We start from the raw sequence: 24043 nt of genomic DNA, 5'->3' as shown, positions 1-24043 counted from the left end.
TTAGGCAACACTTATAAAGGTCATTTCATGGCCCCGATGGAGGGGAGACTGTGCCGCCCTTGTTTTACGTGAATCGGCCCCTTTAGTCCAGCGTCTAGGGGACACAAGTGCATGACAGTTCTCTTTGTTTAAGTGTGTGCTCTGGCTTTCTTGGGCGACCAGTGCAAAACTGAAGCCTTGGCTCTCTCTATTCTGTGTGGCTTCTCTTTTCTCCCGGCAGAGTATCTATTTAGCATATGGGGCGTGGCTTCAAGTTCATTACTGAAGCTTATAGGCTGAAGTGCTCTGTGGGCGTGGCCGACTTGAATTGCCTTTAGGGAGCCTGCCAAAGCTGTGCTGGGGAACAGGACGGCTCCCCCGGTTTATGTGGATTTGTAGGGTAGCCAATTCCCCCCCCATCTCGACTTTCAACTGCTCTTTGGACATTAGCTTCATAGGAAGAATTCATTCTTTAGTGTAAAATGGAGCACCGCTTTTTGCCAGGGGCCTCAGGTTAGTAACGCTTTGAACTTTCTGTTTAGTGTCAGATTTTCTTTCTGTGCCATCAGGGAGATGGGGTGCCGGATAGGAGAAGGCTTGTGCTATTGCGGCGTTAAAAAAGAATACTTTTGATGCCGTTGGTCCTGCGGGTCTGGGGTGTGAGGGTTCTGACTAAGATATTTTTCTGTCAAGCCAAGAGGAAAGAGCGTCCGAGTGTTGGAGTCGTAGTTTAAAGGGTTGTAATTGTTTGTAAGCATTTTTTTTACTTCTTCTTTTTTTTTTTCTTTTTTTCTTTTTTCTTTTGGTGATGACTTTCTCTGTGTCCTCCCAGCACACCTAGGCAGAACTCTAGTTTTATGCATGATGATTTTATTTTAGTTTTTAAGATAAGTGTCGTGTCGTATTCTAGCAAGCCCCATCTCACACTCCACTTGTTAGATATGGTTTTCCCTGGGGCCTGCTCCTCGGAGTTCCAGCTGATCAGATGTCATGCCACTTTTACTTCAAAGACTGTCCTGTGAAATACCTACAGAATGACTAGTGCGGGTGGAGGATCCAGGTGGGCGCAGACAGAACCCGGTTCCTCCCGGGTTTGTTGCTGTTTTTATTCAAGTAGCGCCCTAGAATATGAGGTCACCCTAAAATAAATATGCCTGTGAAATTGGAGTGTGATGTGCAAGACATGAAAGCAGTGTTAATAATAATAAAGAAATGAAGTCAATAAAATTAAGAGATTAGCTTCCTCAGTTTCCCTGGAGTTAAAGAGCTAGGGAACAATTGTGCCTCTGTTCGTTTGCCCCAGAGGCTCCATTTGACACTGTCCCAAAGTGTGGTGCTTCTTAGGAACTGTGGCTTCTGTTTGCCTTGTATATGTAAGATGCATCGGTTTAAATGGGTAAACTGATGTTTTAGAATATGCATATATATGCTATTATGTGTCTACTGTTGCTATTCTTTTCTCTTTTTTGTCCCAATGGGACAAGCACTGTCTTAGTGTCTGTTTTATCATCTTTTTCTTTTAATTATTTTTAAAGATGGAGAGAAAAGGGAGACAGAAGTGTGCGTGCATTCATGTGCTTGTGTGTGTGTGTTTGTGTATGTGCCTGTATGTGTGTGTGTGTGTGTGTGTGCGTGCGTGCGCGCGCAGCCTTTAAGGTGCTGAACTATAAGGATCTCGTTATTTCCTGTCTATGCTGAATTTGAAGCTATAAAGTGAAGGCTGCAGGTCATTTCGGATTATGACTGCGGACTTTACACCCCTAAGATGGTAGTTCAGTTACATTATTGCCCCCACCTCCCCAGATACGTCCTTTAACCTCAGATCTGCCAGGCAACTTTACCTTCTTACAAAGAGACACAGATAGTCCCAGATTTGTGTACTTTAAGTGTCCGCTGTGTGTATGCTCCCTCTGTATACCCTGCGGTGCTGCCTAATTATTAATTATTCAATGCTTTGGGGAGGCTCTGTGTGGTCCTGGCTATGTAGACCAAGGTGGCCTTAAATTCAGGTGCCCCTGCCTCTGCCTCCTGAGTTCCAGGATTAGAAGTCTGTGCCACCTTGCCCACCTAAGTGCTATTAATTTAAATCTGAAAGGGGAGCACTTATCAATCTGATCATTGATAACTGATGGTTTTAAAGAAAAATATAAAAGCTAGTTTATGCCCTGGTTGCTTATCTGTGCTGAGTGAGCATGAATAAAATCTGTACAAACTCACACAGTTTGTGTGTCCTGGCAAAGTCATCTGTTCCAATGTGCCTCGAGCTTTTTCACCTGGCAATGACACACAGTGACAACAGTGACAACATATCTCTGGTTGAAAATAGAAATAAGCAAAATGACAAAGAATGCTATAAGTGGGAGACTACCTATAAGCCAGAACATATACACACATATACACACACACATATATGCATACATATACGAATACGCATATACATACACATACATATACACACATATGTTTCCCAGAACATATACACACAAAAATATATTTTCTCTGAACATTAGGAGTATGAAGTCTGTGAAGAAGGATGCTTGGTCTCTAAAAACCAGGGCTGAACTATCTGAACCACCTAGACCTCCACGTTATGACTAGCAGTTCTCGTCATCCTGACAGACTGGTCTAGCACACCCTACATTACTACTCCTTTGGCTCGCGTTAAGCAGATATCAGCATTTGGTTGGCTCTATGCCCGCCATATCTCAAATTGAGCTTTGCGCTGGTTAATTTTTTATCCCACTTTGGCTTTCCACTCAAGATGCTGGAGATGTCCCATGCCCATCAGTCAGTTTATGACCCAGCTGATGATCCACAAACATGCAATGCCTCTTAGAGATTTCCCTTAGAGTGAAGCTGAGACAAAGTTGGGGATAGTCCTTGGGCAAATGGAACACCTGGCCATGGCCCACATCTGGAACCAAAAGGTACCAGAAAGACGGGGCTCAGAAGGGAAGGCCTGAGCAGCGGAGCAGAGCTGTGCTGTGACAGGTGGGTTCCTGCCAGCACAGTTCAATCAGTGAATTCCATTCATACCTCAGATTACTCTCTGCTCCCAAAGTTTGGGAGGCTCTTGAGCCACAGTGTGTGACCCTGTCAGACTTTATTTAGGGACATTAGTAAATTCTGCATACTCCACCTTTACCATCCTTAACCTCATGTTTCTTGACCTTAACCTTGCTTACTTAAGACAATGGCATGCATAGGTCTTGTGTCCATACACCAAACAACAAGGGACAGGATAATCTCATCCGTCCTGGGATTATCCTGTCCCTTGTTGCCTCCTCAGAATGGCAATAAAAACTAACTTCCCAGGACTATAGAAACCGAGATAGTATTCTCCCACAGTTTTACAAACCACACTCCCTTACCAATTCTGAAGAACACAAAGGAAGTTTGGGCTGATCTGTCCTGGAGAGGTATGGGAGTGGTCACAGTAGGAGCAGTAATGTACTACTGGTCATAGCACTAAAACTGCCACTCAACAGGCGTTTCCTGGTGTGGCTACTCTTCTGAGTCTTTTATTCCATCCTCTTAACTACCCCTAAAAGCTCAGCTGTGTTAATTATACCTATTTTACAGCTAGCAACTACCCTAGAGAGTCCAATAAGGCCAAATCAACCACAGGGTTGTATCTTAGAGGGAGTTCAGTGCTGGGGAAGACAGGTATGATTGCTTTCTTAGAAAATGTCCCTGGCGTTTATTATACTAGTGACAAGAGATCATGTTAATGCTGACATCAGTGCTGATATTCCCATCAAAGGTGTGCCTGTTAGTTAACCTGGGAAGGCGTGCCCTTCCTGTCCTTTGCCACCTAGGCATGTGTGAGCTTGTACTCTGCTTTCTTACCGGAGTAGAGAGGTCGTCTGTGGCTAGTCAGCAAGACGGCTGATGGGCTGGGGAGATGCCTCAGTCAGTAAAGTAGTTGTTCGCAAACATGAGGACCTTTGCAGTCCTGTAGGGAAAGAAAGAATAGAGAAAGCTAAACACAACCGTGCTCTCCCGTGATCCCAGCACTGAGGTAGCAGACATGAGAGGGTCCCTTGGGCTTGCCGGCCAGCCAGCAGAGCCAAATCGTTCACAAAGATCCTATATCCAAAATAAGGTGGCGAAAAAGCCCCTGAAAAAGCCCGGAGGTGGCTAGTTTGTGTATACAGTAAGCTTAGCGAGTGACACGCTGTCTTCTACGAACTAAAGCTAGTCTTGGGACTTTTTAGACTTTCCAGAGTCTGAAATTATCAGATCAACTAAGCCTCGGGAACTTGTTGTTGTTTAGTTTTAGGTCCTCTTCATTCCTGCCCAGCATGACTTCCTGTTGATAAAGAAGGCTTGGGTTATTCTGTCAGTCCTCAGGGCTTTCTGAAGCTCTGCAGAAAGCCAGGGATATGCGTCTATGCATCGTGAAGTTTCCTTAAAAATGTAAATACCCACTTAAAAAAACAGAGCATGAACAAAGTATGCTCAGTTTAGCTAAAACATAACATTTGGCAAAAGCATTTAGAAGGTTGACTGATATATAGCAGTATAGCCCATGTAGAGCAGGGGCTAGTTTTTGTTTGTTATTGCCCTCCCCCATCCCTGAGCGCATGTGTGTGTGTGTGTGTGTGTGTGTGTGTGTGTGTGTGTGTGTGTAACAGGCTCTCATGTATCTCAGATTGGCTTCAAACTCAGTATGTAGTCTTGGGTGGTCTTGAACTTGTGACCCCCTTGCCTCTGTGTCCTAAGTGCTACAAGTTCAGATTTGCGCCAGCACACCTAAGCTATGCAGTGCTGGGTCTGAGCCCAGGGCTTTCTGTGGATTAACCAAGCTCTCTACCAGCTGAGCACCCGCACTCAGCGCTAGGAATGGTTTTGGTAAACTCAAAATTTTAATCTAAAGTTTTTGTTCCTTCCTCTTTATTTTTATTTCTTTGAGACAGGATCTTTCACCTATTCTGGGACTTCTATGTAGAGCTGGCTAGCCTCTAACTCGCAGAGATCCACCTTCTTTGGCCTCACAGCTGCTAGGATTAAAGGCATATGCCACCATGCCTGGCTACCATTTTCTCTAATAGAGATTTATTTTTATTAGGAGTATTATTTGTGTGTGCGTGGTGCAGCTCTCTGCCATGTGTGGAGGCCAGAGGGTGTCGTAGGGATGTCGTCTTCAATTGGTTCTCTGTGCTAGGTTTCCTTCAGTGTAAGTCTAGCCTCACTGAACCATGAGCTCACTACTGTAGGCTAGATTATGAGCCCCTAGGATCCAGTATCCTCTGCCCTGCAGTATGTCTGTGTGCACACGCACACACGTACAGGGGTAAAGGTTCATGCCACCATACTGGGCTGTCACCCAGGTGCCAGGGATCCAGACTTGGATCTTCATGCTTACCTAGTTAGCATTATCCACTGAGTCATTTTCCCAGCCCAAGAATTTATTACTTTTATCATACAATCAAAGCAGATCAAGGTTGAGAGGTGAGAGTTAAGGCAAGACAACTTTGCATACAGGATAATTTCACTTAATACTTGAAACATCATCATAGGAGAGGCCTTTGTGTGTCCTCCACATATGTAGTGGTTTGGTGACAGCTGTTTAGTCTGACAGCATTGATGATGTGCAGAAAGAACATGCCAGCATCCTGAGGCAGCCTCAGAGAAGATGAGATGACGAAGATGGAAGAAACTTGGGAACGGACAGCTTTCTTTTTCCATGGTCTCATTTAATACACTTAATAGATCACTAAAGGTTGGGAGCAGGAAGCCCTCAAGTCCACAGGTTCAAGAGACCCCATGGGAACTTGTAGAGTTTCTGCAATTTCCCTATTGCTTCTATTTTTACTATATTCCCCCCTGTCCAATTTAACACATTCCTGTGACAATGTGTGAAGCAATATTTCCATTTGTTCTAGGTTGGGAAAAATCAAGTAAATTACCCAGCTCTTACCGAATGGTATTAAAGGCTGGCCTCTACTTCCAAGGACAACCAAACGGCCTCCAAGCCTTGCCGTGGTTCTCATGATAGTTATTTGAACATTCTGTTCTTGGTACCACACATCTGGTTCCCATGTTTATTCTGGAAGAGTGCAGTCACATGAGGGTGACTAAAGGATATTTGATCCTGAATCTTGGATGTTATTTTATTGTTGCTGTTGTTTTAATTTTCCTGAGACAGGGTTTTATGGAGCTCAGACTGGTCTTCATTCTTCCCGGTTCCTCCCAAGGGCTGGTCTCACAGGCATGCACTAGCATGCCTAGTTTGCAAAGTATTATTTTTATTTATTTGTATATATGTGTATGTTTCATGTGTGTGTGTGTGAATGTGAATGCTGCATGACATGGCATTCACATGTCCTGAGACATGAGACACATGTGTGTGTAGAGGTCAGTTGTAGGAGCTTCTTAGGGACTGAACTCTAGTTCTAAGACTTAGCAGCAAGCACCTTAAAACCTGCTCAGCCATCTATCTCCCTGACCCTGGACATTGTGTCTGAACATCTTTCGTGATTTTACATAATGATGTGTGATGAAGCTGTCCCCTTTAGATCTCTAGTTCCCTGGTGTTTAGCAAAAAGTTATGTGGTCACAATAACTCATTTTTCAAAATATTTTCATCACTAAGACCCTCACCTTCATTTTTCCCTTCAGCTTTGCTGAATTTGCCCATCCTGAACATTTCACCTGAATGGAGTCAGTAGATGAGACTCTGGAAGTTGTAGTTTTATGCTCAAAGGCTGAATCGGTGGACATGCCCTGGTTATTGTACAGGGCCTCTCTCTTCCCTGGGGTCTGGCAGTGTGAGGGAAAGACAAACTGACACAGGGTCATCACCTAGTTCACTACACTGGGTTATTTTGTCTTTAAGAGCTCCAGATTCTTTCTCTACTCAATTAAAAAAAATTAACAGGAATATATACCATTAATATGATATTATTGTAGGTTATATTGCAAAGTTACTGAATACATCGCTAGTATCAAATGAATGATACTTCACTTGAATGAATGACCTAAGCTCCTGGAAGGTTCAATTACAGCATCTCCAAAATAGAAATAATAATGACAGAATTACTTTGGAGGCTTTTTAAGGCGTAAAAAGTGTATATAAAATGCCCATCACAGTGTTGATGCATTTGGTCTATTAAGCAAGAATTAGTTATTATTCACTGAAATAAACTGGTAGGTGTTATTTTATTTCATTTCATTTGTTTGGAGTTTGCTCACCTTCTACTAGGGATTTGCATTAGTGTGTAAGATAATTTACATACTATTAAATACAAACAGGAAGGAAATATGCAGGCAAGGAACCACAGCTAATAGTGTTGTCAGAAAGATATTATCAAGAGAGTGCATAATGATCATGCCAACGGCTAGCATTTATATAGCAGGTGTTCCTTCTTCTTCCTCTTCTCCTCTCTGTTCTCCTCTTCCTCCCTCCCTCCCTCCCTCCCTCCCTCCCTCCCTCCCATCCATCCTTCCTTTCCTCTCTTTCCTTTTGTTCTTTCTTTCCTGGGATACTCACAGTAGACTCCAGGGCCTTGCACATGCTAGGCAGTTTCATCCTTATCTCTTACCCTGAAGCCTGTTCTTTGTCTTGTTTTAATTAATTAATTACCTAACTAATTCTGTAATTGTTGTTGGGATGGGGTTGAGATGGCCTGGAACTTCTGGTGTAGACCACTAGGCTCTGCTTGAGAGCTCCACCTGCCTCTGCTTCCCAAGTTCTGGGATTACAGGCATATGCCACCATGCCCAGACACAGCAGGCTTCTAAGAAACCCTTCTTTGAATGTCTTTCCTTTTGAGATGTGAGAACAATGGGCAGAGATGGTCAAATGATAGCCCTGGCTGGGAGAAATGTCATGCTTTGTCTATTCTCATACCTGTGGAAGGAACTCAGCATCTCACTACACAGCATAGTGTACCTGGTTGTATGTATGTGTGCGTGTGCTTGTGAGTGTGTGTGTGTATGCGTGTGTGTGTGTGTGTGTGTGTGTGTGTATAGTATGTATGTAGTATGAGCACTTATAAATAACTACAATCAGAACCCAAACTGTCTTCAAAACAACCATTAAGATGACATTGTTCATTCAAAACAACCAGGTTCCTTGATAATAGTTCAGATTCACAGACAATGCTCACACACATTTGCACCCTCTTATTGATAACCCTGCTCCACGATTCTTTCTGCGTAGAAACATCAACACCTGAACACACAGTCTCCTCACCTGCTCCACCCTTATTCAGACAGTCATGGTCTTGCTTATTGTGTGTTGGCTTATGAATGCCAACCCATAAGTACTGCCTGCTTCCTGGATTGGGCTTTCTCTTCTTGTATGCTCAGTCAACTCCAGTGTGGCTTCAAGAATCCTTTGTGGTGTCCCTTTCCTGGGGCAGACTTCCAAAGGGTTTGGCTTGAGCACTTCCTACTCTGACTTCCTACTTAGGTTCCTGCTCAAAATTCTCTGTCACCTCCCCTGACTGTGCTTCTGAGGGACATTTTGATTGTCATTGTCTCCTTAAACCATATCTTAGCACCTGACACATGACAACCATTTAAGAGTGTAGAAGGAAGACTATTGACCTGAGTACCTATGAGTTGCAGCTACGCATGGTTGAGGAGACATGGTTTTGGATGTAGAATGTGTAGGGATTAAGACTGACAGGGCCTTACATTGAGTTATGGCTCCCTTCCCCTGGGTGTGTATGTGGGTTGACATCCGGAGGGAAGCGAGCTTTTCTGTTGCGTAAGGCTGAGCCCAACCTACCACCTTTGCTCAGAGAGATTTAGATACAGTTAGTTAGACATTTGATAATGTGGCCAGGTAACAGAGTTTATGACAGAGTTAACTATCTGTGTTTGATCTGTGCTGTTGAGTGTGCTTAACTCTGAGCCTTGAGCAGTAGCTCATTGAGTCTGGATGGAGCTTCTCTTCAGTGCCTGGAGGATGGAGGGTTCCATCTTTTGAGATCAAGTCTGTTACTGAGGCAACAAAGGAGGCAGTCTGCATGTGAACAACAGTGGGTCTCACTAACTGTTGTAATTTTATTCACGTCAGAGCTGGGTTGGGAGCTGAGTTTATCCCCAGAAAATATAGACACACACACACACACACACACACACACACACACACACACACACACAGGGGAGGCATTAAGTTGGCATGGTCGGGCATGCTTATAATCCCAGCATTGAAGAGGCACACACAGGTATATTCCTGGGACTCCCTGGCTAGCCAACATATCAGAAAGTTCTAGGTTGGTGTGAGACCACATCTGAAAACAGGGCATTCTAAGGAAGAGCAGGAGAAGTTCTCCATTAATTAATTAATTTATTCACTTTGCATCCTGATCACTGTCCCCTTCCTGGTTCCCCCTAGAAGAGTCCCTGCCCCATCCCCTTCTCCTCTGAGACCCCACCCACCCTGGCACATCAAGCCACTGCAGGACCAGGTACATCTTCTCCAACGGAGGTCAGAAAAGGCAGCCCAGTTAGAGGAATGGGATCCCCAGACAGGCAACAGATTTAGGGATGCCCCTGCTCTAGTTGTTGGGGGACCCACATGAAGACTGAGCTGCACATCTGCTACATATGTTCCAGCCCATGTATGCTCTTTGGTTGGTGATTTAGTCTCTGAGAGCTCCCAAGGGTCCAGGTTAGTTGACTCTGTTGGTCTTCCTGTGGAGTTCCTATCCTCTCTGGGTCCCTCAGTCCAAATCTTCCACAAGACTGCCCAAGCACCACGTAATGTTGGGCTGTGGGTCTCTGCATCTGTTTCAGTCAGCTGCTGGGTGGAACCTCTTAGAGGACAGTCTCAAGTGTAACAGGATCCTGTCTACAAGTATAGCATTGTATGTTATACATACAGTGTATCATTAATAGTGTCATGGGTTGGTGCTTGCCCATGGGATGGGTCTGGAGTTGGGTTAGTTATTGGTTGGCCATTCTCTCAGTCTCTTCTCTGTCCCCTATTCCTGCATTTCTTGTAGACAGGACAAATTTTTGGTTGAAAGTGTTATGGGTGGTCTGGGGTCCTCATCCCTCTACTAGAGGTTCTACCTGGCTGCAGGAAATGGCCACTTCAGATTCCATATCCCAGCAGACCCACTGCTAGGAGTCTCAGCTAAAGTCCTCCCTACAGTCTCTTGGAAGCCCCCCCCCCCCCCATCCCAGGTCTCTGGCACATCCTATAGATGCCCCACACACCCCTACCCTCGCCAGCTGTTGATTCCAGTCATTCTCCTGGCCCTCTATAGTACAGTTTGAAATCAGGGGTGGTGATACCTCCAGAAGTTCTTTTCTTCTACAGAGTTGTTTTTAGCTATCCTAGGTTTTCTGCTTTTCCATGTGAAATTGAGAGCTGTTCTTTCAATGTCTCTAAAGAATTATGTTGAAATTTGGTGAGAATTGCATTGAATCTGTAGATTGCTTTTTGTAAAGCAGTTTTGCTGTGTTAATCCTACACATCTGTGAACATGAAAGATCCTTCCATCTTCTGATACTGAGTCACACCAAGATATTTTATATTATTTGTGACTATTGTGAAGGGTGAGGTTTCCCTGATTTCTTCTCAGCCTTTTTATCATTTATATAAAGGTAGACTACTGATTTTTTTCAGTTAATTTTTCTAGTCACTGTGCTGAAGGTGTTTATCAACTATAGGATGCTTTGGTAGAGTGTTTGGGGTCACTTATGTATACTATTTTGTCATCTACAAATGGTGATACGTTGACTTCTTCCTTTCCAATTTGTATCTCCTTGATCTCCTTTAGTTGTCTAGCTAGAACTTCGAGTACTGTATTGAAGAGAGTGGGCAGCCTCATCTCTGATTTTAGTGGAATTTCTTTAAGTCTCTCTCCATTTAGTTTGATGTTGACTATTGACTTGCTGTATATTGCCCATATTGTGTCTAGGTATGTCCCCTGTATTCCTGATCTCTCCAAGACTTTTAACATGAAAGGTTGTTGGATTTTGTCAAAGGCTTTCTCAGCATCTAATGAGATGATAATGTGATTTTTTTTCTTTGAGTTTGTTTATATGATGGATCACATTAATGGATTTTTCTTATATTGAACCATAGCTGCATCCCTGGGATGAAGCCTACTTGATCATGGCGAATGATGTTTTTGATGTGTTCTTGGATTCAGTTTTTGGATATTTTATTGAGTATGTTTGCATCAATGTTCATAAGAGAAATTGGTCTGCAGTTCTCTTTCTTTGTTGAGGCATTGTGTGGTTTAGGTATCAGGGTAACTGTGGCCTTATAGAATGAGTTTGACAATGCTCTTTTTGTTTCTATTTTGTGAAATTGTTTGAGAAATATTGGTATAAGATCTTTTTTGAAAGTCTGGTAGAATTTTTTGCTAAGATCATTTGGCTCTGGGCCTTTTTTGGTTGGGAGACTTTCAATGACTGCTTCTATTTCCTTAGGGGTTATAGGACTATTTAAATCATTTTGATTTAACTTTGGAAAGTGATATCTACCTAGAAAATCATCCATTTCATTTACATTTTCCAATTTTTGTGAAGTACAATCTTTTGATGTAAGACCTAGAGATTTTTAAGAAAATTTCCTCAGTTTCTATTGTTATGCCTTCCCTTTCATTTCTTTTGTTGTTAATTTGCATACTGTCTCTCCACCTTTTAGTTACTTTAACTAAGGGTTTCTCTATCTTGTTTTCTCAAAGAAGGAGCTCTTAGTTTCCTTGATTCTTTGTTTCTAATTCATTGATTTCAGCCCTGAATTTGATTATTTCCTGCCTTCTACACCTCTTGGGCATGTTTGCTTCTTTTTTTCCTAGTGCTTTCAGGTGTGCTGTTAAGTTGCTCCTGTGAGATCTCTACAACTTCTTTATGAAGGCACTTAGTTGGTGAACTTTCCTCTTAACATTGCTTTTATTGTGTCCTATAAATTTGGATATATTATGCCTTCATTTTCATTGAGTTTTTAAGAGTCTCTGATTTCTTTATTTCTTCTTTGACCCAGAGATAATTGAGTAGAAGTTGTTCTATTTCCATGAGTTTGTAGGTTTTTGGTTGTTTATGTTGTTGAAGTCCAGCTTTAATCCATGCCAATCTGATAAGATGCGAGGGGTTATTTTAGTCTTCTTACATCTGTGGAGGCTTGCTTTAGGATGGAGTATATGGTCAATTTTGGAGAAACTTCCATGAGGTGCTGAGAAGAAAGAATATTCTTTTGCATTTGAGTGAATTATTCTGTAGATATCAGTTAGGTCCATTTGATTAATAACACCAGTTAGTTTCATTATTTTTCTGTTTAGTTTGTCCCTAGATGACCTATCCATTGGTGAGAGTAGGGTGTTATAGTCTCCATTATTAATGTGTAGGGTTCAATGTGCGATATAAGCTTCAGTAATGTTTCTTTTACAAATGTGGGTGCTCTTGAATTTGGGGCATAGATGTTCAGAATTGAGCTGTCATCTTAGTGGATTTTTTTTTAAATGAGTACGAAGTGTCCTTCCTAGTCTCTTTGATTACTTTTGGTTGAAAGTTTATCTCATTAGATATTAGAATGGCTACTCCAGCTTGTTTCTTTAGTCCATTTGCTTGGAAAAATCTTTTTCCAACCCTTTACTCTGAAATAGTATCTATTTCAGTTATTGCTGAGGTGTGTTTTTTGTATGAGAGGAATGATGGATCTTGTTTTTGAATCCATTCTGTAAGCTTGTGTCTTTTTTGGGGGTGAGGGAATTGAGTCCAGTGGTGTTGAAAGATATTAATGACCAGTGATTGTTCTTTCCTGTTATTTTACTGTGTGTGTGTGTTTCCCCTGTTTTGGCTGGAATGGAGTTACTTATTTCTTGTGGTTTTTTGGATATAGTCTTCCTTGAGTTGGAATTTTCCTTCTAGTATTTTTTGTAGGGCTCGATTTGTGGATAGATATTGTTTAAATTTGGATTTGTCTTGAAATATTCTGTTTTCTCCATCTATGATTGAAAGTTTTGCTGGGTATAGAAGGCTAGGTTGACATCCATGGTTTTTAAAAGAGGTTGTTGAGGTATCTGTGCAGGCCCTTCTAGCTTTTAAAGTCTCAGATGAAAAATCAGGTGGAATTTTCATAGTCTGCCTTTGTATGTTACTTGGTCTTTTCCCCCTTGCTACATTTAATATTCTTTCTTTGTTCTGTAGATTTTGTGTTTTAATTATTGTGTGCCTGGAGGATTTTTTTTTCTGGTTCAGTCTGATTGTTGTTCTATAAACTTCCTATGTATATATAGATATCTCTTTCTTTAGGTTGTGAAAGTTTTCTTCTATGATTTTGTTGTAAATATTTTCTGGGCCTTGGAGCTGGACTATTTACCTTGTCCTGTTATTCTCAGGTTAGGTCTTTTCATGATACCCCAGATTTCCTGGATGCTTTGCTTCAGTAGTTTTTCAGATTTAACATTTTCTTTGACTGATCAATTTCTTCTATTATATCTTCTGTGCCTGAGATTCTTTCTTCCATCTTCTGTATTCTGTTGGTTATGCTTTCATTTGTTCCTGTTCTCTTCCCTAGATTTTCCATCTCCAGGACTCCCTCAGTTTGTGTTTCCTTTATTGCTTCTATCTCCGCTTTCAGGTCCTGCACAGTTTTACTCATTTCTTCTCTTGTTTGATTCTATTTTCCTGTATTTCTTTAAGGGATTTATTCATTTACTCTTTAAAGGCCTCTATCATTTCCCTAAGGCCATTTTCTTGTGCCTTGGCTGTGCTAGGATATCTATGCCTTGCTGTAGTGGGGTAGCTGTGCTATGAAGGTGTGATATTGCCTTGGCTTTTGTTGATTGTGTTCTTTCAGGAACCTTTAGGCATCTGGGTGACTTTGATCCCTGTATATTTATTTCTGTTGTAGCAGGTATTGGGACAGGGTTGTCCTTGGTGATCCTAGTGTGGCAGGCCTCTGATGGTTCAGATGTTATGAAGGTGGGTGAGAGAGGTGGTGGGAGAATGGAAGCCTCCAGGGGACAGCAGACTGCTCAGAGCAACTGGGGATATCTTTGATCTCTTTAAGGGAAAAAAGTTTTCATCTTTCTATGGTGATTGGGAAGCCAGGGGACCTAGATAATCTGTTACCCCACACACCGCATGATTCTTGTTTGTGTTTGGATTGCGTTCCAGTTGTTCTGGGAGGCAGCAGGCCTTCATGGAGGTAGGCAGGACTGTGGCCTGGGGAGTGGAGTGCAGATCTGGGATTGCAGGTAGAGATGTGGACCAGAAGATATTTTGTTCATATCTTAAACAGATTAATTAATGGGCTGAAGAGATGGCCCTGTACTTATGAACCCCAGGGTGCTCTTCCAGATGATCTGGTTTTGATTCCAATCACCCACAAAGTGACGAACAAATTTATGTAACTCCAGCCTGGGAGATCTGAAAGCTTCTTCTGACATCTTCAGGCATTGCACACATAGGATGAAGTAACTTTTTAAAAAAGAAAATGGATGAATTCAGGGCCCAACTAGATCACTGCCTATGAAGTAATCCCCATGCTAGTGGTGGTGAGTGCAGAGCTCTTGCTCTGAGTGCTGAACCTCACATACTCTTCCTCTGTGATCCTGAGAACCCCACAAATGAACCCTGAGAACCCCAAAATGAACCCTGAGAACCCCACAGTCCTGTGTCTTACCGCAATGGAGCCCTGAGAACCCCACAGTCCAGTGTCACAACACAAGACTCCAGCAAATCCATTTTTTCCTTTTTTCCTCTGTGCTGGTGGCTTAGGAAGCTACTTCTGCTCTGAGTAGTCCCCAAAGGACTGGCCCAGGTCTGAGAGAAGATGGTAGCTGTCCTGTTCTGAAGCTAAAGTGGGTGCACTTTCTGAATCCAACAGGAGGTTCCTCTAGAGAGTGCTCTCAGGGGTGAAGAGGGCACTCAGCACCCAGATTTCCAGAGAAGTTTCATTTCCTGATGCCTATTCATGGTTGATTGACTCACTGGTGACTCTGAAATTACACGAACCCCCCTTCTCCCCTGAGTATCCAAGAATGGCCCCACAGGCTCATAGATTTGAATGCTTAGTAGTCATCAGGAATGACACTACTTGAGACAGATAAGGAGATGTGGCCCTGTCGGAGCTGCTGTGTCACTAGGGGTGGGCTTTGGGTTTCCAAAAACCCATGACAAGCCCAGAGGAGCATCCTCTGCCTGTGGGTCAGGAGGTGGTCCTCAGCTACTGCTCCAGTGCTATGCATGTTACCATGCCCCTCCTGTGATGGCTATGGATTAAACCCCTGAAACTGTGAGCAACCCCCCCAGCTACATGTTTCCTTCATACAGGTTGCCTTGGTCATAGTGTCCCTTGAAAGCAATAGTACAGTGACCTTTACTCCTTTTTATCTTTTTTTTGTATTATTAATGTTATCATTTTTTTAAGATTTATTTATTATTATATTGTAAGTACATATCTGTCTCCAGACACACCAGAAGAGGGCATCAGATCCTATCACAGATGGTTGTGAGCCACCATGTGGTTGCTGGGACTGAACTCAGGACCTCTGGAAGAGCAGTCAGTGCTCTTAACCACTGAGCCATCTCTCCAGTCCTCCATTTTATCTTTTGGAGCCACAGAGGCAGTGTCTTACAATCCTAGTTTTGGACTATTGGAAAGGTCTCTCATTTTATTATAGCTGAATAGCCACAGACTCAGTCAGTCACAGCTCATAATACCAACACTTTCAGATGCAGCTTCAGCCTTAGGCTGTTCTTAGATAGTTGGCAATTCCCCTCCTGGCTGTTCCTATGGATTCTGTGTTCCAAGTATAGACTGACTTGCAGGCTGGGCTTCCTGGCTGTTCTTCATGGATGATGCCTCCTTTCTAATTCATCCTTAGTGTGCGTCAGCTCTGAAAAGCAACTCATGTGTGCCATTTTTTATAGTTATAAATTTAAGTGCATGCATGTGTATACGAATATGTGTGTATGTGCATGTCTGTGTGCAAGTGTGTGTATGTATGTGCTCAGGGAGTGAATGCATGTCATTAGGTTTGGGGGTACGTGCCTTCACCTACTGAGCCATCTTGCAAGTCCTGATCCTAGGCTTTCATAGGCTCTCTTGCTGCCCTCATTTGGACTGGGAATATGAGGCTGGTATAGAGACCCTCAGATAAGATTTACACCTGACATTGCTCTGACCTGTGGGTTTGCCAGATCGAGGGCCCCTTCACTGGTTAATATGTATCTGAGCTGCAGTGGCCTCTGGACTTGGTATTGAGTGAGATTCCTTAGGGCTGGGCCTTCCCCTTCAAGAATGATCAGCAGCTTCTTTTACTGTAATTCTGTTCACAGATAATCTCCGAAGCCAAAGAGTGATTCTTGACAGGTTAAGAGTCTGGAGAATTCAGGGGTTGTGGCGATGGCTCAGGTGGTGAATGTGTTTGCTGTGCAAGCTTGAGGTCTTGAGTTCAAAGCCCAGTACCCACGTAAAAAATTAGAGATGGCAGGTGGAGCTTGTAATTCTAGTGCCACTGGGAACAGAGAAGGCTCAGTGGGTAGTAAGAGACTCCATCTCAGGGAAATAAAGCAGTGGTGGGGGGTGGGAGGGAGGGAGAGCAGGACACCCAATGTTTTCTTTTCACCTCCACAGACACAGGTATGCACATCTGTGAGCACACTACACAACACGTGTATACTCACACATCAGGGGGATGAAGGAATGTTGAAAATTCAAAGTGGTCCTTTTTCTGGACCTCTAGAGGGTAAAGGTATTCCGCAAGCATTTTAGCCAATGCCTGGGCAATTGATTAGCCAGGAATCCATTCTCATTGTTCTAGTTCTTTCTAAGCAGACGTAAGGAAAAGAACAGCAGCAAACATTGTGAAGAACTCACTGGTGAATCTCAAATGACAGAAATATAAATGTGTAGAAAGATTGTCTGGTGACATCCCTCAAAATCCCAGGCACTTGGAGGGGAGATAGGGCATCTAAGGTAATCTTCTGCTACATAGTGAGTTCAAGGCAAGTTCGGGTGAGAGAGAGAGACAGAGACAGAGAGAGACAGAGAGAGAATGAATTTTTTCCTGTACATTATGCCTTTTCTTAGCTCTAAGAAGCAGCCTTATAACCAATACATAAAGCAATTCATTATTTATTTTATTTTTAAGGCAGGGTCCCATGTAGGTCGGGCAGGCCTCAAACTTGCTATATAGCTAAGGAAGACCCTGAATGTCTGATCTCCCAAGGGCTGGAGTTACAGGCATGTGCCACTACTCCTGGTTTTAGGTGGTGCTGGGATCAAACGCAGGCTTCATGTGTGTGAGGCAGGCACTCTTTTGAGGTAGGAGTAGAGAAAGAGGCAATAGAACACCTTCCTGCAAGGCCTCGTTACAGATGGAGCACTCACAGCTGGTAACTCTGCTGAAACAGGAAATCAATGCCCAGCCCGTTGCTATTGGTGTCCCTTAGCTTCCCACACATCTGCTTGGGAAGAAGCGCCTGCCCTTCACTGTGAGGCTGACTTCTCTTTCTGAAGTTCTCAAAAAGAGAACCATGAACTTTATTGAAAGATATCTCATTTAAATCCATAGTTAACTGAAGTTCAAGATGGTTGTGTGTGCACTTATAAATGTGACAGTATTCAAAATGGTGCTGGAGTTCCTCTGTGTGTGTGTGTGTGTGTGTGTGTGTGTGTGAAGACAAGTTGTGAAAGTTGGACCATTCCTTCCACCACGTTAGTTATGAGTTTGAAACTCAGGTTCTTTGCCGGTGGTGGTGTGTCTTTTTACCCACTGAATCATCTCTCACGCTCTGCTCTGTTGGTTTGTTGGTTTGTCTGGGAGCAAGCGATATAGTCCAGGCTGGTCTTGCGCTTGTGATACTCCTATTGCATCCTCCTAAGTCAGATCTAAGATGTGACTCTAAGGCTAGTGCTCTTTCTGTCTAGAGTCCTGGCGCTCTCTTACACCGAGAAGGCCCACTATAAAAGAAAGCTGGCTGCAGACCAGCTTTGATCTCAAGAAATCCATGGGTTAGAGGACAGTAGATGCAATACCGTCTCACTTCAGAAGGTCTTTACTAGCATTTATGTCAGGTTCACAGTAGAACAAGTCTCATCATTATATTTTCATACCCGTATATAATGTACTCTGAACATTCTCACCCCAGTATTTTCTCACAGCCTCTTCCCACCTGTTGGTCCAGCCCCCTACACTAGTTCCCTGCTTCTTTCATCCCCTCTGAATCTCACTTGAAAAACAAAACATCTCTTCCATTTGGTTCCATGAGGTGGAGCGAGTTAGCCCCAAGCACAGAAGTTAGAAAGTAGGTTTTAGTTTCGTTCCAGTTTGCTTCTGAGCGGTCTCCTTGCTCCAGTAAGTCGACAAAGGACGGCATGATCAGGCTCCATTCTGCTGGGTTATACATACCCTGCAAGTGTGCTTGCCAGTGCGTGCATGTATGCCAATCTGTGATTGATTGGCAGCTTCCTTTTAAGATGGTTTGCAAAGATGCTGCCTTTGCTGAACTAATTTCTTTTCCCAATGTACTACCTCTTTTCAAACAAGCAACTCAGAGTAGTCACAAATGTACGCACCTCTTGGGGGCTATGCATTTCTGATTTTATCTACCTCCCATACTTTTCTTTAGAACCTTGTCTTATGAAGAAAATAACTGATTCAGAAGTTTTTTTTTTTCTCTCTCTTTCTAGTCATTGAAAGCAACAAAGAACAAAAGAAAAAACAACAAAGTATGATGGTTTTTTCTAAATGTTTCATAGGGTACTGTGCGATACAAACTTAAAAAAGATACTAGTTGGGCTGGTGAGATGGCTCTATGGTTAAGAGCACCGTCTGCTCTTCTGAAGGGTCCAGAGTTCAAATCCGAGCAGCCACATGGTGACTCACAACCATCTTAACGAGATCTGGCACACTCTTCTGGAGTGTCTGAAGACAGCTACAGTGTACTTACATATAATAAATAAATATATCTTTTTTTTTTGAAAGATACTAGTTGGTGAGAAAGCACTCCCTCATGACTGTGTTTGGGAGAATAAATTATCTCTGAGTTGAGACTTCAGCTGCTGGAATTGAAGGTGGTACTCACGCAGGTGTTAACGGAGCTATCCTCAACCTTTCACAGTGTCTCTTCCCCTCTGGTCTTCAAGGTTTAAGTGCTATTTTTTGTTTTGTTTTGTTTTATAAGGAATGTAGAAATGCCTCTGTCTTAGAGTTTCATTGCTGTGAAGAGACACCATGACCACTGCACCTCAAAGTCTTCCCCAGCAGTGACATACTTCCTCCAACAAGGTTATACCTACTCCAACAAGGCCACACCCCCTAACAATACTGCTCCCTTTGGCCAAGCATTCAAACACATGAGTCTGTGGAGGCCATACCTATTCAAACCTCCACAGGCTCAAAGGAAAAACACCTGCTTTTCCTTTAAATTCTGGTGCACACTGATTGCCTTTTAATTTTTATTTTATTATTATTATTTTGTTTTGTTTTGATTTTTGAGACAGGGTTTTTCAATGTAGCCCTAGCTGTCCTGGAACTCACTCTGTAGACCAGGCTAGCCTTGAACTCAGAAATCCGCCTGCCTCTGCCTTCCGAATGCTAGGATTACAGGTGTGCGTGACCACCGCCCAGCTGATTGCCTTTTTATAATTGCTTATTCTTTTAAACATTTTTATTGGTATATAGCTTACTACAGGTAAAATTATTTACTCATAAAAATTAACCACTTGAGGTGGCTTATTTGGTGATCTTTAGCGTATAGTCAGAGTGGTCTCTGCAAGCACGATTTTACTCTTCTCTGCTTTCTGTGTGTTCCTAAGCCGCTCCATATTACATTTTGTTGCTTTGCTTTTGGAGACAGAGTCTCATGTAGCCAAGGCTAACCTTGAACCCGGGATGTTCTGGCCTCTATCTCCCAAGTGCTGAGATTATAATTGAGTGCTGCCATGCCCACCTCATGCTGTTTTTCAATAGTTTTTTCCTCTTAAATAGTTGCACAGATTACAAAAAACTTTTAAACTTTATTAGCTTATGCCATTTTCTTCTTTGTGACTTTTTATTAGCTTTATAGCAGTGCCATTTTAATGGATGAATCAATAGTCTGGCAGCTGTGTCTCCAGGTTTTTAAGCCTGGCGTGTTCTTTCTCATGCCTTCCATCCTCTCTTCCCTCTGAACTCCTGTTCCACGTGTGTGCACAGGTATGTAACCTCTAAAGGCCAGCCAGAGCTGTCAATCATTCCTTAGGTGCCATACACCTTTTTGGGGGAGGGTCCTCATTGGCTCCAGCCAGTACCATGAACCCATCTCCCAAGTCCTGGGATTACAAGGGCGTGTCACCATGCTTGGCTTCTTCTAGTTACAACGTGAGATCTGGGGATCAAACACACGTCTTCATGTTTGCAAGACAAGCACTTTACCAACTGAGTGAGGTGCCCCCAGTCCACCACCACAGGCCTAAAACTGAACCTGCTGACCCTCTAAGGCATTGCTTTGCATAGCTAAGGCTCATCTGGAATCCATTCTTCCCTGGAGGGACTTGGAAGGAGGAAGGAGCTGGTTTTCTACTTAAGCAGAGAATATTTTTCTATTTGTGAGTGAGCACCATTGTTTAGAAGGGTAATAAACAATAGTCAAGTGAAAGTGATATTTCTTCTATAAAATCCTACTTTGAGCAGCAAAAACTTTCTTTCTGAAAACCATTTAACTGTAGGTCCTAAGGACCAAAACTACCCCGCAGAGAAGGCCATTGACTATAAGGCCCTAATACTACCTGCCCCTACCCAATACCAGCCACTAAATACCTTCTCTTATGTCTTCAAACCTGTCATGCTGACAGAAATAAAATGTTTTGGCCATATAGAAGAGATACTTAGAACTTGGCAGGATTTACTAATACAGAGAATTAGGTAAAGAGAATTGCTGAGAACAAGTTCCAAGATTCCAGCTCTACGTAGCTGGGTAGATTATGCTTCTAATTTATTCAGGAAGTAAGCCAAAGAAGAGGAAATGCTTTGTGGTTAGAAGATGAAGAAACCGGTTTTGAGGCTGGGGATGTGATTTGGTAGAGAGCTTGCCTTCCATGCTTGAGGCCTTGGCTTCAGTCCCCAGCACCACATACACTGGCTCAAGCCTGTTATCCAAGCCCTTGGCCGGTAGATGTAGGAAGATCACAAGTTCAAGATCATCTTTTGCTACATTTAATTCTGTCACATAATAAAGCAAAATATGAAATAATGAAATCGATCTTGAGCACATTGAGTAGAGATTATTTATGGGGTTGGCCACCGGGGAAGTTCACAAAGTAGGTAGATGATGAGATTGAGTCTCAGGAAAAAGAACGTGATGGGAAACTTTCCAAGAGTCCATTGGCCACCAGTAGCTCTCAGTACAGAGATGGTTTCTGTACACAGGAGTCTGCTGGGGACACAGCAAGTGGGAAGAAATGTATTCAGTGGTAATCTTATTTGGGACCACTGAGGTACCCATGAAAGGAATACTGGCATGTATTATCACCATTAAAGTAGAAGACATCATCTGGAGAAGTGTATACAATGGTAATGATTCCACTGTCCCAAAGACTCTTAGCAGGCAAATGTTGTACACAGAGGACAGCATCAGAAAGATGACTACAGTTGTTGGAGAGGGAGGAAGAATACTAGGACACTGTGGAAACCCAGCAAAGTAAGGGACTTGAACATGGTGAGGGCAAGGCTGGCATAATAGAAAGGCTCTATGCGGTAAGCATGGGGCTGCAGCCTATAGATGTTGCAAGTCCAGGTGGTCTTGGCCTTTGATGCAAGATGTTTGGTGGAGGGTTGAAGTGTAGCAAGATGAAGCAGAAGGACCAGGCACACACTTTCTTAAGAAGTCTGCCTCGAGGGAAAATTGAGCGAAACATGATGGAGGGTCTGTAGATGACAGTTTATAAAGCTCGAGGCTTTATCTCCAGCCACAGCAAGAAGACCAAGGGATCAAGAAGGCAGATGGTTGTATCAGGTTGGGATTGGATAGGACAAAGGGACATGAAAGTGAAGATTTGGGAAAAGAGAGTGATGCCTTTGGTTCTGTGAATAAATAAGAGTGAAGTCTGAGAAGGGGCTGATGGGGAGTCCATAGCTTGTTGGATACTCCATGCTGCTGGGTGTCAAGGGCATTCTTGGATAAAAGTAACCTGCTACCATATAGGATTGTGATTTCCTGCTTGAGATGGTATGTGAGTGTGCATGTTACATCTATCTATCTATCTATCTATCTATCTATCTATCTATCCATCCATCCATCCATCCATCCATCCATCTATCTATCTATCTAATCTAATATGTTCACAATTTCATTCTCATGAGTAGTTTTGTTAGGCACAGGGCAGGGAAACTGATTGCTACCTATAAATGGGGATGGGGAGCCAATAGAAACTAGGAACTTGGGACCTGGACACAGCCTTTCACGTAAAGGAACTCACTCTTCTGGAGGAGACAGCGAAGCAGAAAGGCATGTATTCATACTCAAAGGATTGACTGGGTTGCCACAGAAGCACTAGGCATACAACCTGCCAGCTAGGACACAGGAGGCTTCCTGGAGGAGGACTTATCAGATAGCTTCACCTAGATGACTGAGTCTACCAGGCAAAGAAGATGGAGGAATGTGGAGGAGGCTCCGTTGGTATAGTGTTTAATGACCCGAGCAAGATCCATTGCATGTTAAAAAAAAGAGCTAGGCTTGACGGTGCCATCTTGTAATCCCATTGCTGGGAAGGTGAAATCCAGTAGGAATTGCTGGACATAGGTTAGGATGCCTAATCTATTTTGATGGACCCCAGGCCAGTGATAGATCTTGTTTCTAAATAAATAACAAATAAATAAGTGAATAAATAATAAAAATTAAAAAGGATGATTCCTGAGGAATGATACCAAAGATTGAGCCCGGGCTTCTACATGCACAAACATATATGTACACACAAACACATGAATCCATGCATAAACATACATGCATCCAAAAAGATGGGTCAAACCATGTGTCAGAAGGCTCAGAACTACAGCATAAAGCATGTTTCTTCCATCTAGCTGGGCAAGGCATCTAGCTGGTTCAGAGTCTGACCATGGAATCACAGTAAGAGAGAGGTGTTAGAGTGGGGCCACCTTCCATGTAATGAGTGCCTTAGCCTTAAGGGATGAGGGAAATCCAGACATTGTCCAGGGAGCTGATGATGGACAGAGGAAGGAGGGTGGGAAATAGGTTCTGGTGGCTGACAGTAGAGGGCTGTGGGAAAGGCTCCTCCAGAGATTTGGCAAGGGAAGAGTTCATTGCCCAAGGAAGGTGGGGGAGGGTGAGATGGGTCCTTTCTAAAGCCTCCCTTTCCAGTGGGAAGAACAAGGCACAGTCATTTCCATCCAATCCACAGTGTGGTGCTGAGGCTGCAGGACTGAGCCCCATCCTGAAAAGATGCTTGACCTGCCCTTAAAGTGGCCGGACTGGAAAGCAAGATGGTGCGGTCAGTTGGCTGGTGAATACCGACCGACTGACCGACCCTATTTTATTAGTTTGGCAGCCTGCTGTCTCCTTCCCTCCCCTCCCTCCCTCCCTCCTCCCTTCCCCTCACTTTGTACAGAGAGTCCACTCTCTAGCTAGACTGACCTGGAACTCACAACATAGCCCAGGCTGGCCTCTGACTCACAGCAATATTTCTGCCACAGCCTCTCAAATGCTGGGATTCTGGGCCTGAATCACCACGACTTGTAAGCACATTTTGTTAGTTTCAGGGATACAACCTGACTCTCCCTGTCCCAGGGCAGGGTGTCTGTGAAGACAGTTGTTCTCAGGATAGCTCTGGTCCTCAGCATGGCGCAAGACTGCAAAGCTTCTAGAGTGAGGCCAGAACTGGTTCTTTCTAGTAAGCAGCCTGTCTACACCCTGAGGGTGGGGTCTGAAAGCAGAGTAGATTAAATCACTGTAGCCTGCCTGCCTGCCTGCCTGCCTGCCTGGTTGGCTTGCTGACACATATTTGCAGAGGTGGTTCAAGCTTCATTCTTTGGAAAGAATCCACTTCTGAAACATGTTCGGGCAGGCAGTATGCGAAGAGGCCAACTTCTAGTCCCTGTTTCTTCTGAGTGAGTCTCAGCCTCTGTCTTCACAGGGCACTGAC

General features: G+C 43.3%; 1 protein-coding gene across 3 annotated transcripts in view; it reads left to right on the top strand.

The window, feature by feature from the left end:
- Positions 1-24043, top strand: part of Pld1 (phospholipase D1) — a 207188-nt gene that overhangs the window by 48695 nt on the left and 134450 nt on the right. The window contains exon 1 of one of the 3 annotated variants that reach the window (XM_052180715.1): positions 322-492. The exons of the other annotated variants lie outside the window; for them this stretch is intronic. The gene's annotated coding sequence lies outside the window, so the exon portion shown is untranslated. Of the gene's footprint in view, positions 1-321; positions 493-24043 lie in introns of those variants that run through there. 3 annotated transcript variants of the gene reach the window in all.

The sequence above is a fragment of the Apodemus sylvaticus genome, chromosome 4 (assembly GCF_947179515.1).
Source record: "Apodemus sylvaticus chromosome 4, mApoSyl1.1, whole genome shotgun sequence".
NCBI classification, from domain to species: Eukaryota; Metazoa; Chordata; class Mammalia; order Rodentia; family Muridae; genus Apodemus; species Apodemus sylvaticus.
The sequence above is the reverse complement of the archived record's forward strand: the minus strand, read 5'-3'. Positions and strand labels throughout refer to the sequence as shown.